We start from the raw sequence: 16,713 nt of genomic DNA on the forward strand, positions 1-16,713 counted from the left end.
AGGACCCGCTTTGCCACCGCACATCAGCCATATATGAGTGCAATCAGGGCTGGGCACAGATACTTTGAAATTGTATCGCGATACGATACAAGATACTCGGGCAAGAAGTATTGGAGATACAGATACAAGATACTAGCGCAATAATTGTATCCGATACGATACTTCCCAATTGTATCTTAAGATACTTCGATACATTTGCAAATTTGCTATTATAGATCGATATAATGAAGCAGAAAAGACCTATTTACAAAAGTGTTTACTGGAAAATTTCTTAATGCGACCAACTCTGCATAATTTTATTGAAATGCCTGTTTGTAACTCGAAAGTTCTATCCTTCTTGCTGAAAGTATACTAGTTTCATTCCGAAACAACTTATTCAGATTTGTTTGGCTGCTTAACATAACAGCTCCTTATAAACTGCACTGTCAGTGGTTCTTGCTTGACACTTTTGTAATTGATGGGTGTCGCTGCTCTACTTGGCGATCAGCTAGCGCGTTGCCATATATTTGCAAGAACACCATTAAGAAGCCCCCGCACGATGTCGCGATTGCCGCTGTGCAGTCTTACCTTGTCCTTAAGCGTATTACCGTTTTCGCAATACCGTATCACCCGACAGATGTAGAGCAGCAACGCTGGTAGCGATATTGTGATGCACCGTTTGAATACGATAACTAGAGTCAGCGCTCAAAATTCATTGAGGACATAAAACTGCAATGAGTTTTCATATTCTACTTATCAGCTGGCGTAAAGCGTTCGTTAGCAACATATTTACTAACGTGCAATCTTGTACCATTTCTTCTTTGAGAGGAGTTGGGCCACCCAGAAACGTATAGTATACCGACACAAAGCGTCGCAGGATATCACTGCTATTCACATTATTGCCACTTCTAACTCTGCTACCTGCTGATTTCTAAAAGTAAAAAAACAAAAAACAATTACGGTGACCTAAACAAAGAAAACGAATATAAGCGAAATAGCAGAGCGGTTCCGTATTAAACAATCAAAGTGAATAAGTATACACGCTTGACGTAAGCAGGACCAAATATTTAAAAAATAAGTGGTTAACAGCGACTGAATGAAACCGACAGCATATGGTCTACCACCATGTGGCGCTCGTTGTAGTATTTTTATGTTGCGCTGAATTGGTTAATTAACTAACGGCAATTATGCAACATTTTCAATATTCTCTTTTAGGGCCAAGTGCGCTTCGTCACGTAATAGAACGCATTTAAAAACGACCGATAAAACTTTTTTGGGGACGTACATGGTGCGTGGTGATTGAAATCAAACCCCGTGACTGCACTCATGCGCTACCGTACGCCAGCGCTCTCAAACGTGCTTCCACCGAAACAACCGGCGCGCGAACCGTGAGCCTATCGCTTCTCAGGGATGATGACGTTTACTTGATGTATGCGGCAGTCAGAAATGCGGACGCACTGTGGAGCCGATGCTTAGAGCAGCGGCCGCTCATTTTTCCGCGGTCCACTCGCCGGTCGTTGCGCTCGACGCACGTTTGAGAGCGCTGCAGTACGGTTATTCTAGCTACCCTATACCCAGACAACACTCGACGTCCCGTGGTCGTCCTCAAATGGTACAATCGTCCTCGCACATTTCTCGATGTCCTTGGTATGTATTGAGTACGACACGAGCTGGTTTGGCCCGGAAACGTCTTTGCGAGTGCTTTCTGAGGACAACAAGTTGTCCTGAAAAGGTTCTTCCAGATACCTTTTGGGGATGACAAAAGCAATATCGAGAGCGCGCTAGCAAGTTGTCCTGAAAAGGTTCTTCCAGGGACCTTTTGGGGATGACAAATGCAATGCATGCACTGAGCGCTTACATATGATTCCTCGCGTCCTTTTCACACTAAGTAGATGCATATCATATGTGAAAATTTTCTCAGCACGTTTGTTTCACACAGACATTGCATATTTTCGCCTCGTTGCTTCTCTTTTGGTTGAAAAGCTTCAAATTACGCGTTTCGCTTTCTGAAACACAAGTAATTAATAATCTTGGGTATCGAAGCTGATATTGCGAAATGTTCATTTAAAATAGTGTGTTCCTAAACGTGGCAGCCAGATATTAGTGAATATACGCCGCTGAAGCGCGTAATAACAAACTAGCCGCTGGCAACCAGTGACCATGCGTTGCCGTTCTGGATAGTCAAGTAGCCAAACCAGCCAAGCCATTCCAAGTCAACTGACTGTCAAGATGGGATCTTGCAATGAAGGTTAGTGCAATGCAAACCGCATCTTTGTTGTTTGTGTGTACAGTACAGTTTAGTGTACAGTTAACAAAAGTAAGATGTCTGAAAGTGCAAATTGTAGACGTCGACGGGAGGTCAATCGCCGTGTTGATGGGTGCTTCACGTTACTCAACGCTCTGACTGGTGCTCCAATGAATGGATCGGCACCAGTCGAACAAATCGCGGTGAATTGTGCTTCGGAGAGTCTCAACGTGAATAACGGGGAATCGAGGTCTGCGTCTGACACATGGCCCGACCTCGGGCAAGTGAACTCGATGCCCGTGTCGAGTGCACTGGTGGGCTGTCAGAGCGGAGCCTCTAACACTAATGAATGCACTGTGCACGATACACGTGGTGACGAGGACATTGTGCCAGACTTTCGAGGAAGTTTACAAGCATGGGCCATTGAGTCGCAGTCGTCGCATGCTGCGGTGACATCACATGAGAGTGTCATGAAATGTAGCATTGTTCTACACGGGACAGCATCTGGTTCCTTTTGCTTGTATTAATCCTTTCATTAAAATCGTAACTGCCTTTATTTGACGTCTTTTTTTTTTTGCAGGAGTAGTCCGGTACAGTAAAACATCTTTGCAAATTTGTGTTGAATGCCTTAATATTGCTTTTTTTTTTCAGACACTGCCTCTGACTATATACTTGGACTCGGATGCCTGAGAAAGCGGTCCTCATAACCAGTCGGGACTAATTACTGTTTAAATAAATGAATTTCAATCAACAAGCTTTGTTTGTATTTTTTGTCATAGTCAAGCACTTATTGTCACCTCTCCGTTTATTGACGCAGTATACATACACAAGACCTCAGAGAGGTGTTTTTCCTTTAATGTATGTAAATACCTTGAAAAGAATAAATCATATGTAGTAATGCAAAATATCACAGCCTACGGTACCGAACCGGCTGCACAATGGTTGTTCTGAAAACATACTAAAAAAGTCCTGAAGTGTTGTTTTGAGGACGTCCTGAGGTTGTTATGAGTACGGACAACAGGACTGGATTAGTGCCATTCTAGTACCTTAACAGGACGTCCTGAGGATATCATAATGTCCTCAAGGTGGCATACTGAGGATGTCCTGAGGTTGTTATTGTGTTGTCTGGGTAGTACGGTAGCGCATAAGGTCCCTAGACAAAACTTAGTAGCGCACGAAGGCAGTAACGCGGTAATATTTCTCCGGCTTTCTTTAAACGCCGGAAGAGGTCACTACGTACAGTGGGAATGGAAAGAAATTTGAAGAGCGCTGCGCGCTGTTTTCCTCACGCTGCGACCTTGGTGACAATAAAAAGATGCTAGAATGGTTCTTGATTGCATAAAGGAAGACTCTATTGGCTTTTATTACCATCCAGGCTACAATCGCTTGAAAAGAAATGCGAAACAGTGGAAAATGTAGACGCCGCACTGTTCGCGATTCCCCCCCCCCCCCCCTGTACGTTTCCACAAAAAGTTGGATCGGTCGTTTTGGAATGTGCTCTACAAAGTAACGAAACGCACTTGGCCCTAAAGTGAATATTATACATGTTGCTTAATTCATCTCAGTGAATTACCAAATTAAGCGATATATAAAAATACGACATGGTTTACCACATCACGATAAACCATGTCGTTGGTTTTATTCAGTTGAGGTTAACCACTTCTTTGTAAATATTTCGTTCCAGTTACGTGAAGATCCCTGTATAAACACGTTACAGGCGGCACCCCTAAAAAGTATGACAATAGAGCATGATGTATCGTCAACTTAGATTTTAAGAAAAAACTAAGTGCCTATGAAAAATAGCATGAAACGGCTCGTGAGGACGCTCATGCGAAAAACAGAGTACTTGGTATTACGTTTCTTAAATCGCCTTCCTAACATTTTTGATTTTTTTTTATAATTTCATTTATTATATTGCAAACTCAATTTCGCTATTTTACTAAATTGTAAGCAGAATTTTGGTTACGGTATACTCTAGGCAGACTCAGATTATTCTACCTTTGTCCTCATCATCACCTTTACATAACAGTAAACTCACATGGAATTTATATATGTGAATAGTAGCAACGACGCAGGCAGTTCAAAAATAAAAGTAAAGCAGAGAAGGAATTTAGGACCAGGTTACAAATGACATATTACAGTAAACTGGTGGGCAAAAACTATACAGAAGCCCATGTAATGCAAACGGAGGACAGCAAAGAGAGCACTGTGCTACCGGTCAAATTTTCATTAAAATAACTTCTTGAATAATTCGGCAGGAAGCACAAAGATACAGTACGCCAAAATATCTTCTGTTTCGTAAATGCTCGTTCTACTGCATCTAGCAACGGCAACGGGTGACGGGGGTGCGACGGTTCTTATCATCTCATTTGCATATAAGTGAATCTCGTCGTACGTAAGTGAAGCTTGCATCCACGAGATATCGCTAATCGCTGATGTGTGAAAGCAGCGAGACGCAAAGCAACCCCATTCTTGAATCCTTGAGACTGCAAACGAAGCACCACGCGATACAAGCTTCCATAACGACACTATAGCGGCATCAGAAATTGAGCGGAAGACGCCGCACGCATTGGAGTACGCAACACAGTACCGTGGCTACGAACAAATGTCATAATACTGACACAACTACAAAGAAAGTAAACATCGAGAAAACGAAAAGGTCGTTTTCGGTAGTTTTCGTCAAGATTGCCTGAGTGCCATCACGTGACTCTGCCCCACCAATGAGGACGCGTAGACCTAATAGCATGTGCTCGCTGAAGCACTCTGGCGGAAAAATAATAGAATGTCACTGTCGCCTGGTTTTATTCTGGTGGCTTAGTGGTAGCAGTATCAGCTTGAGAAGCGGAGTTCAGTTGACGTTTACTGTTTCGCTCGGGGGTGTTTCTATAGATGTATCTTGTAGCTTAAGATACTCGATACATTATTGAATGTATCGGAAATACAGATACAGATACCCGTTTCGCTGGACGTATCGCGATACAGATACAAGATACCCAAAGAGTATCTAAGATAGTATCTAAGATACATGTATCTTCGATACTGCCCAGCACTGAGTGCAATTATGCAAATTGAAAAAAAAATAATTGGAGACTTATACCAAGAAAGTATTAAAGTAGGAATAAAAATGAATATGCTAAGACAAAGATAATGATAATAACACAGCGAAAGAAAAAAAAAAACGCCAGGACCGCGCGGAACACGCAGCAGAGTCACAGCGAAAGCTGTTGCACCGTAAACCGGCTTGTAGCATAGCGCGGAAACAAACGAGGACAACGACGAAGCAGTACAGGGCTAACACGCTGTCCTGTACTACACCCTGCCCACACACTGTCCTGTGCCCTGTCCCGTACTATGTGTTCGTCCTCGTTTGTTTCCGCGCTATGCTACAAGTCGGCTTACCATGAACGAACAAGCCCATATTGGTACCCTGGTGGACCGGCCTTTCTTGGGCCCGTTGTAAACTCTCTTGGGGTTACTACAACAAGTGAAGTTGCGAGGTACCCACTGCGCCATAAATCATCCTAATTTTGCGAAACAGGGACCTACCCAGTACGCCATTACTCATCATTCTGCGGAGAGGCGAAGTACCCGCTTAATATCTGTATGGCAACTTGGTGGAGGGCTGCAAACGAGAAGAAAAAAGGAAGAAGGTACAGTTATCTGTAAAGAAGTACGTGCACTTTCTTGACGCTGTGACTGATGACGATGAATAAAGCTGAGGCATTTGTAATGGGTGGGAAGCTTTGAACCATCCACTCGTAACGCACTTTGCATTGTGTGACCTCTGGTTGTTATTTTAATCTTCTACAACGCGATATTACATCCGTTAACGTGAATCCTCGCCCGACATGACGCCTGTATAGGACCTCTTTGCGAAGGAGTTTCAAGCCCCGGCGTGGCTCTGTGAAAGAATACTTGACTGCCACCCAGAGGGCCGGGGGTCAAATGTCGCTCGATCCTAGGTTTTTTTTTTCTTGGAAGGGTAGCGCTAGTGGACACAGACTAAAGGAAGACACACGGGCGCACAGACGGAAGCGCTCTAGCAACTAGTTTTTTTATTGAACATCTGCCCTACATATATACATCGCTTTTATAGTCACGTGACAATTTCAACGCACTGGCGAATTCAGGAACGTCATTTCTTTTTCTGACAACACTATCGATGATGTGCTGACATTTCGCCCCTTCTATGATTATGGTCTTTGCTTCGATGATTTCCCGAGTGCACTTATCTTTGTGGCGGCTGATTGTGATACATGTTTGCTCCTTCATCGCTTGTTGGTCAAAGACAGTGGTTGGAGCTGGAATAGCCAACACAACTGAGCTTTTGTTGCGCTACAGAACATGTTATCGTCAGAAGCAATTCTTATTTCGTATGACCCGAAGCAACCAATTGCGCTGTTGTGCGACGCATCACCCGTTCACCGGGAACAAGATGGCACAGAACGCCGAATAGCATACAGTTCCAAAACGATTGGATCGAGCGAGCGAAAGTATGCGCAGATTAACAAGGAGGGTTTAGCCATCGTGTATGGCGTAAAGAAGTTCCACCAGTATTTGGCTGGACGTAACTTCATTATTACGACTGATCACCAGCCTCTGCTGGGATTGTTTGAGAGAGAAACGCATTCCAGACGTTGTTTCCTCAAGAATACTTCGTTGGATTCTTCTTTTGGCTGCATATGAGTACATCTTGGAATATCGGCCAGGTCCCCGAAACTGCAACGCTGACGCATTAAGCCCTCTTCCAGTAGCGGGACGCCAGGACGAGACGGAACCACCTGGTGACGCGTTGTTGTTGGACGCTGTGGAGTATCCACCCTTGCAAGCGTCTGACATCGCGAAACTCACGGGGAGGGGCCATGTTTTGTCCACGGTGAAGAATTACATTCTCTCTGGTTGGCCGACAAAGTTCGACAACGATATTGCGGCTTTTGCAATAAGGAAGAATGAGTTATCTCTGCATCGGGATTGCATCCTCTGGGGAAATCGAGTGGTCGTACCTCAAGCAGCAAGAAATGATGTTCTTCATTTGTTTCACGCAAATAATCCTGGCATGACAGCTCTGAATACTCAAGCAAGATCGCTAATATGGTTGCCAAAAATGGACAAATCTAGTATTTTGTGCGTCAGTGTGAAAGATTGCAGGTGAACCGTCAAAGCGATCCAAAAGGACCAGTTCACTTCTGGGTTAAGCCAGATCAATCTTGGAGCCGTTTGCACATCGATGTTGCCGGACCAGTACAAGGCGAAGGTCTTCTCGTCGTGGTGGACGCATATTCCAACATGGCTGAAATGAACATTATGCCTTCCATGAAGACTTCGGGAGTAATCTGAGCTCTAGGAGCACTGTTTGCCACTCACGAGTCACGGTGTTCCAGATGTTATCGTTTCCGACAACGGAACCGCATTCACGAGCGAGGAGATGCAAGCGTTCCTCAAGCTTAACGGCATCCGCTCAGTGTTTACAGCGCCTTATCACTCAGCTAGTTATGGAAGGGCAGAACGAATGGTGAGGGAAGTAAAAGAAGCGTTGAAGAAACAGTCGGAAACCACACCCAGTGCAAGATATGCCGCTTTTTATTCAAATAACATACCACCCAACATTCAGTGACTGGAAAGAGCCCGGCGGAGATGGTGATGGGCAGAAATTTACGCTCAGCATTAGACAAGCTGCACTCAATCCGTCAGCATACTGCCTCTGACATGACTGTGAAAGGATTTGGTGTAAGAGATTCGGTCTATGCCCGAAGCTTCGCTGCAGGACCGCGATGGAAGTTGGCTGAAGCAATCAAAGTAAAGGGTCCTGTCTCCTATCTGGTTCGGGTGGCCAATGGCGACGTGCACCATAGGCATCGCAATTAACTGAAGTGCGCATGGCCGACGGAGAAGCCTTCAGAGCCACTACCTGACTACCACTTCCGGCTTTCTCCAGTACAAGCACCTGTCGACGTGGAGCCCGCCATCACCAGCCCAAGTCCTCTCTACACGCCCGAGGGACCCGAGCTGAGAAGATCTACACGAACTCGTAGACCATGCAGTCGTTCGCTTTGGCTCCAGTGTTTAGAGACATTGTGCTATATTTAAACTTAAAAGGGAAGAATGTTAGGACGCAGCACCAAACGCCGCTCTCTGTGTTGAGACGCACGCGAGCGACGTGCAAACGACGTCAACTGTTTGCCGCTATTTATCGGAACGCGCAATAAACCTTTCGTTCTGTTGATGAGCGTCTGGTTCCAAGTCACGTCCATTACATGAAGAGATATGAAGCATGCGTAATATAAATAGAGCATAATGGGCCAGAGAACAAACAGTTCTAGCTGATATTCTAGTTGATATTAGGCTAAATAAATGTGTCTGGGCCGGCCACGTAACACGTAGGACAGACGACTGTAGTCCGAACGTAGTGTATTCCAAGAGAAGACTCCGATGACGCCAGCGAGGAAGGTACAGCAACGTGATGAAGAAGCTCGCAGGGCTAAAACGGAATCGGGTCGCGCAAGATTTGGTATATTGAAGATGACCTTCGTCCTGAAGCGGACGTAAAATGGGCTGAGAATGATGATGATGAAAAGCGATACTTTCCTCTCCCATACGAATATTCGAGAAGCCTCGAATATCGAAATGTAGCAAGGTATGCCACCGGGCTAGTTGTTGTGGATTCATTATGTATTACAGCGCGCACTTGCACAAAGGACGAAGAGCGACAAACGAAGATAAGCGCTTACTTCCAACTCACTGTTCGAAGTCAGCGCTTTTCTTCGTCCAGTCTATCATGCAGCATCGTTGTTTTCCTCGAAGGTCGGGTAAATGGGTCATCTTTGTTTCATTTTCATTTCATATCATTTTCATTTTTTCATTTTTCGGACGATACAAAGGCACTGCCCGCGGTCAGGACAAAAGGAAGTGACTTGCCTCCTGACGTGCTTTTAGTTGTATATCTCAAAAAATGTGCCATATTTAGTGTAAAGTATCACGGATAGTTTCAAAATGCCTTTGGCCTTCACACGGTGCAATTTTTTTCCTGCAACCTTTCCTACTTTTTTGTTTCAGAACGAAACTTTAGTCTCTGGTGTGAATTTGAATGTACCTTTTCTCGGAAACTAAAACAGCATGACGGTAAACTTTTGCACACTGATGCCACATAGTATTGGCCTTAATTCCTACCAAGCAGAACGAGTTCGAACGTTTATCTCACGGGAAAAAAATACTGTCCTTATTTGTTACAATGCCGTAAAAGAGGCTTTCCAACTAATCTGTTTTCTAAATTATACCTCAAATATTTTTCCAACTTTTAAGTTCAGACAATTTGGTTGGGATCTCGGTATAATCTCGTAAAAGTTTCTGCGCAATCGGTCGGCTACATTTCAAAACAGGTAAATCTAAGTCCAAATTTCTTAAAAGTGATGCTGAGAAAAACCCCATTTTATACATTGAAAGTACGCGTGGAAAGTACCTACAACAAAAACAACAAAAACCAAAACTAGGCTACGAAGGCACCTTGGTGGCAAACTTCGTGATCACAACTTATTAAAATGGCAGAACACGAATATGTAGCCGTATTTACTATCAAATAACATACACGCCAAAATTATGGTGGAAAGCATGTAAAGAAGCCCCTGAGTCCGCCAGGAGGCGTGGTTCTCAGCGCCATTTTTAAATGGCTTCGAACGCTTCCATGGACTCCCTACTGCATGACTTTTGTCCTCAAAATGTGTATTATCTTTTAGTAACAAAATAAAAAACATGGGTTTTTTGCTCTATTTGCGCTACAATTCCCCCGTAAAGGGTCCATGACACTGTAACCCAACATTAGCGCTTTTCACCGAAATATAGAAGCAGACAGTCTATTGTGCTTGTACATATGAAAAATGAACTGTAAAAAATATTTCCGTGCAAAATTAGCGCTAGGAGTCCGCGGCGATAAACCCCGTCAACCACCGGCGACCGCCATTTTGCCTTTGCCACGGCGTGTGTAACATCGTGTGCTGCATGCAGAGTAGCCGTCATCTTCGACCAAAGTTTAAGCCGCTGAAAATCGTTCATTTCGAACGCCAAGTTAGAAAACTCGGAAATAGATCGATTGATCGCGCATCTGACCGGGGAACATTATCGTTCTCCAGAATGCAGATCGCAAAGCTATCAGCTTGTTACGTCACGGCTCGTGAGTGCGCCAGTGTTATAAGCACTCGCGTGATTATCAAAATATTCAACTATAAGTTAACTACTCGACCAAATGCGCTAAAGTTTCACTAGCTAATTTGTGAACGCACAAGGGTTAACCCACATAACACAAATTATGCTAAACGTTATTTGTCATGCCCTCTTTAATGGTCACTAATCTGCTGTCTCCATGCCGCTGTAGATCCGTTTTCGCATGATCGTTGAGCTTTGCAAAACACGCAGACTGAAAACGAGGGCACTCCTTCGAAAGCCAACTGAGTTGCGGGAGCTTATTAATAATTTGCACTCTCCTTGTCGCTGTAAATTCTTTTTTTTTCATCATCGATGAGCCCTGCAAAAGACGCGGACTGAGAACGAGGGCACTCATTTCACGGCAGCTGAGTTGCAGCAGCTTAATTAATAATTTACGCTCTCCTTGCCACGGCAAATCCTTCTTTAACACGAAGGTCTTCTTTAAAGACTTCACTGATATCATTTCTGTTACGGATACGACGTCGATAAAATGAACACGAACAGATGACAAAGAAACAGAACAAAATGTTTGTCATTGATTTGGATGGCCTGGGAGCCGAGCCCACGACCTCTCGGTTCGCGACGGTTAGGAGGGCGCTCTACTCACTGCTCTACCGACGCTCATGCATGAGGCTCCACAAACGCGTCTTATATGTCTCACACCTCCCTTTCACAGTGATTATGGTTGGCAGTCGTGGTGTCGTCGTCTGGGATCGGTGAACTACTGCATTATGACACTAACGCACGCTGACAGGAAGCGCTTCGGTAGTTTCAGCTTTCAGTGCAGCTAGAAACACGCAAACGGGACGTCGAACGCCTACCCGCGTTCATCGATCAAGCTATGACCTCTGCCTCTCGCGTTCCTGAAGCACTGTCCAGTATACGCATGAGCACGGGCGTAGATTACCCTATTACTGGAGAGCGTACACCTTGGCGTTTCTCTCCTCAAAGGACGATACTTTGAAAGAGTGCATATCGAGTACTAGTTTTGTTTGCGTGTTGATGTCATCTTTGCGCGGGATTCAGCATATACGATGTCCAGGTGCATGTTAGCTACTTGAGCTACCACAAAGGTTAAGTCATGATCTTGGCGTTAGTCTTCGGAATGGAGATGTGCCACTAGACGTGAACATGGGTGCATTCCCGTCAAACGGTACTATAGCTGTCAAACACCAATATATATTGTGCAAGCTCTCATACATCAATGTACAGACGGGTCCACTGTTAAAGGGAACACTTGCGTTTCGTGTATGTCCGGATTTCGCTCTCCTACAAAAGCATAACGGCTTATATTTGCATAACACTACTGGTGGTTGACAGTTCCGAACTCTCATGATGGACTAGTAACGTGCACAAACAATCTTTCCGCATCCACTAGCCGTTACGGGGCCGACAAAATGAAAGTTGCTCATTCGAGTGTTCCCTTTAACAGTGGACCGTACTGTACAATCAACTATACTCCTGTGAAGACACGGTTCTCTTTCGTGTTATACCGATGGCGATGACGGAGGGAGGGATCAACCATGTTTTTGCAGCATCGGTCAGCTCTGCAAAAAACGCAGATCGAGAACAAGGGCACTCACTCCAGGGCCATCTGAGTTCCAGGAGCTTATTATTAATTTGCGGCTCTCCTTGCCGCTGTAGATCTTCTTTTAACACGAAAGTGTTTTGTGCCGGGGTACATCAAGACTTCAGTGACGTATTTCCGTCACGGAAATGACGTCAAAAAATGCACACGACAAAGAAAAGGTTCTATCAACGGGAGTCAAACTCACGACCTCTCGATTCCCGACAACAGATGCCCGGCACGCTGTCTACTGCGCCACCGTCACACACTCTAGAGGCTATACAAACGCGCCTTTTATATCTCACACTTTCCTCTCACAGTGCTGTTGGTCGGCGGGGTGGTGTCACGATAGCCAGGTGGGCTAGTTGGTATCTCATTAGGATATAAAAATTTGAGCTCAAATAAACTTCTTCGTCCTGTATTGTATATTTGTGCTCAAAGGTTTATATCATAATGGCTTGGTGTCGCCGTCTGGGAGCGGTAAAATTGAAGTAATGCATCATGACCGTGGCCTCCGCGATTAGCTCCTGCAACGCGTCGTTGCTACGCATCCGTCCCATTAGGCGCGTTTCCAATAGCATAAGTGCAATTTTGTCTATTCCTTAACGCACCGCGATGTGGCGACTTGGCCCAAGCATAGGCCTCGCTCATAGCATCCATCCATATTAAAAATAGCTCTGCGACGCGCGCCTGCCTCTGTAACACCGCGTTCTCACCCCGAGAAAATCGCGGTCGAGCTTGAGGGCACACACGACGCGCGTTGCGTTTTCCTCTAGTCCGGCCATAGTGTTCTGTTTACTCTTTAACATGCCGCGGAATGGCAACAAAATGCACCTTAGTCGACGCTCTTCAGGCTGTCACACCACTTTCTCAGATTGCGCTCTCACCGTTAACTACTACAGCTATCACAAAGGTTTGTCTAATCGTTGATCATGGACGTCAGTCGTCGGGATGGACACGTGCCACCAAGCGTCAACTCGGGTGCATCCACGTTAAACGGTGCCATAGCTTCCAAACACCAATAGACATTGAGCAAGCTCTCTTATACCAATGTACAGTAGATATTCTACTACTTCTGGAAGGACACGTTTTACTTTCGTGGTATATCGATTCTTATGACAGAGGAATCAATCATGCTCTTTATTGCATCATTTATAAGCTCTGCAAAACGCACAGACTGAGAATGACAGCAATCATTCGACGGCCAACCGTGTCGCGGAGCGTATTAGTAATACGCGCTCCCCATAGCACTATGGTTAAAGCAGCGCAAAAAACACGAACGAAGAAGGAGACATGAAGAAGGAGACGTCGTGTCTCCTCCTTCTTTCTTGTTTTTTGCGCTGCTTTAACCATATAATGGAACCTTGAGATAACTGATATTTATTCTCCAACCAAAGTTACGAAGACACGTAAAAACCCGACGTTTCGGAACCAGCTCGGTTCCTTCCTCAGGGGGGACTGCGGCGGCTTGGCAGCGGCCTCTTTAAGGCACACTCGCGGCGGTTAACGACCCCACGCATTACCGAGGAGCGTAGCCCATGCGCATACACCGGGGGGAGAGTTCCGAGTGAACGGTTGATATTTTGAGTGGTCCTCTGTATATGCCACGACTCCAGTAGTAACCTCCTCCTCCACTTGGTTTCACTTTCGAGGATGGCGGTTCCGTTGAAGTCTATTCTGTGGTCAAATGTCTCTGCGTGCTCGGCGACGGCGCTGCGTTCTTTGTTGAGTTTACGGACGTCGTTGACGTGTTGCCTAATCCGTTCGGGGAAGTTTTTGGTCTCGCCGATGTATGACGAGGGGCAGTCGGCACACGGTATTTTGTAAACGACGCCGGGCGCCCTGTCTTTTGTTGGTCGGTCTTTCGGGCGGGGAAGGAAGCGGCCCAGCGTGCATGAAGGCACGTGCGCGATGTGCACGCCTTCTTTCCTAAAAATCCGAGCCAACGCCTCGCTGGCTCCCTGGACGTATGGGACCGACACGCGTTTTGGAGAGCTGTTCGTCAATGCTGGCTGGGACGTTTCTCGACGTCCAGGTGGCAAGAAGGGGCAGTGACTTGGAGTTCTCCGTTTACAGGAAGCCGACGCACACCGGCCGGTACCTTCAATACGATTCGTCCCATCCCTCCACCCACAAGGCCTCCGTTGTGTCCACATTACTTCAGAGAGCCAAAAAGATATGTTCCACTGACACGGAACGCCGGAAAGAAGAGGCCCGCGTAATTGCGGACCTCAGAAAAAACGGTTATCCCAGAAATTTCATTCGATCCGTCGCCCGCCGCGCAGAGAAAAGAGGTTACGCGACTCCCAGCCAGCATTGACGAACAGCTCTCCAAAACGCGTGTCGGTCCCATACGTCCAGGGAGCCAGCGAGGCGTTGGCTCGGATTTTTAGGAAAGAAGGCGTGCACATCGCGCACGTGCCTTCATGCACGCTGGGCCGCTTCCTTCCCCGCCCGAAAGACCGACCAACAAAGACAGGGCGCCCGGCGTCGTTTACAAAATACCGTGTGCCGACTGCCCCTCGTCATACATCGGCGAGACCAAAAACTTCCCCGAACGGATTAGGCAACACGTCAACGACGTCCGTAAACTCAACAAAGAACGCAGCGCCGTCGCCGAGCACGCAGAGACATTTGACCACAGAATAGACTTCAACGGAACCGCCATCCTCGAAAGTGAAACCAAGTGGAGGAGGAGGTTACTACTGGAGTCGTGGCATATACAGAGGACCACTCAAAATATCAACCGTTCACTCGGAACTCTCCCCCCGGTGTATGCGCATGGGCTACGCTCCTCGGTAATGCGTGGGGTCGTTAACCGCCGCGAGAGTGCCTTAAAGAGGCCGCTGCCAAGCCGCCGCAGTCCCCCCTGAGGAAGGAACCGAGCTGGTTCCGAAACGTCGGGTTTTTACGTGTCTTCGTAACTTTGGTTGGAGAATAAATATCAGTTATCTCAGTTTACTTACCCAACCAGACAGACTTCTGTCTAATGTTTACCTTCAATTCAATCAGCCAGGACTTCGGCCGCGATACCATGCAGCTAGTCAAGCGCTACATACGCATCAAGGAGGGAATATCAGTCTTCAAAACTCATCTGGACTTCAATCGCACCTGCAAAGATAGGAAAGTCGTCCCTCAAAGCCTACGCCTGAAACGCCCTGTCTCGACCCCCGAAGGTATGGAAATCGTCATGAGAGCAGAACAACGGCTGGTCAACGCCCGCCTGCACGAAATCAACGCCTCTCTACGGAAAAAGGAATTAGACCTGTTCTTCGCCAAGCGTAAACTTCAGCACCGCATCCCTGGATTGATGCCTCCGATCGACGCATTCGCGGACTCCGTGGCAGCGTCGTCTGCAGTCAGGCATCGGACCGCGCAGGATAGGAAACTTTCTCACCTGTTGGACCGGGGTTCGCCCCAAGGCAACCCAAATCCCAGGTTTGTCACCAATTTGTCATCCCGCCCACTCACTAATCGGGAAACTTCTGTTCTGGCAAAGGGACACGGGTATAACGTGTCAACGACGCCCCGTTTATCGAAAGTCGTCGCGGCTGTAGAGGAAGCCGTCCAGAGTGTGAGGCCAAGCGCCAGAGAAGAAATTAGACTAAAATCAATTGGAATCCTTTCGAAATTGCCGTCACAAGGGAAAAAGAACTTGACCGCAGAAGAGAGCAAAGCCCTTCGGGAACTCCGACAAGATCAGAGCATTGTCATCCTCCCCGCTGACAAGGGCAACTCAACGGTGGTGTTGGACAGCCGGGACTATGACCGGAAGATTTCGGCCCTTTTAGAGGGTGACGCATATACGCAGCTAAAAAAGGATCCGACGAAGCAAACTCAGACTCAGCTAAACAAGCTACTCTCCGAAATTTTCAAGCACCACCCACAATTAAAAGCACTCTACCTAAGTCTAATCTGCCGCAACGGCTCCGCACCGGGTTTCTACGGACTACCCAAAATTCACAAGCCTGGCGCTCCCCTCCGACCGATCGTCGACTTCACTTCCTCTCCATGCCGAGCCCTTTCAAGCTTCCTGCACCGAATCATCGCCCCTCTCACCCGGAATACCCCAACTCATGTCCGCGACTCCAGCCATTTCGTGCAGCTAGCATCAGAGGTGAGCATCGACGAAGACGAGAGCCTGGTCTCGTTCGACGTCGTATCTTTGTTCACCAATGTGCCGGTACCCTTATCTGTATCCTGTGCCCGTGCTGCTCTTGAGGGTGACGATGGCTTGAGTCAAAGGACCCCACTCACTGTGGACGAACTCTGCCGCCTACTGGAATTCTGCCTGTCCAGCACGTATTTTTCCTACAAAGGAACAATCTTCAGGCAAAACAGTGGAACCGCAATGGGAGCCTCCATCTCCGTCACAATGGCAAACCTGACCATGGAACATATAGAAAGGGAAGCACTTGGCTCCTTCTCGCCGCGACCCAAGCTCTTTCTTCGCTACGTGGACGATTGCTTTTGTGTCGTGAAGACATCTGAAATTGAAAACTTCAGACTGCACCTAAATTCCGTTCACCCAGCCATACAGTTCACGGTCGAGTGTGAACGCGACCGCACCCTCCCCTTTCTCGACGTCCAGGTGGCAAGAAGGGGCAGTGACTTGGAGTTCTCCGTTTACAGGAAGCCGACGCACACCGGCCGGTACCTTCAATACGATTCGTCCCATCCCTCCACCCACAAGGCCTCCGTTGTGTCCACATTACTTCAGAGAGCC

This window comes from Rhipicephalus sanguineus, chromosome 3 (assembly GCF_013339695.2).
Source record: "Rhipicephalus sanguineus isolate Rsan-2018 chromosome 3, BIME_Rsan_1.4, whole genome shotgun sequence".
Taxonomy (NCBI): domain Eukaryota; kingdom Metazoa; phylum Arthropoda; class Arachnida; order Ixodida; family Ixodidae; genus Rhipicephalus; species Rhipicephalus sanguineus.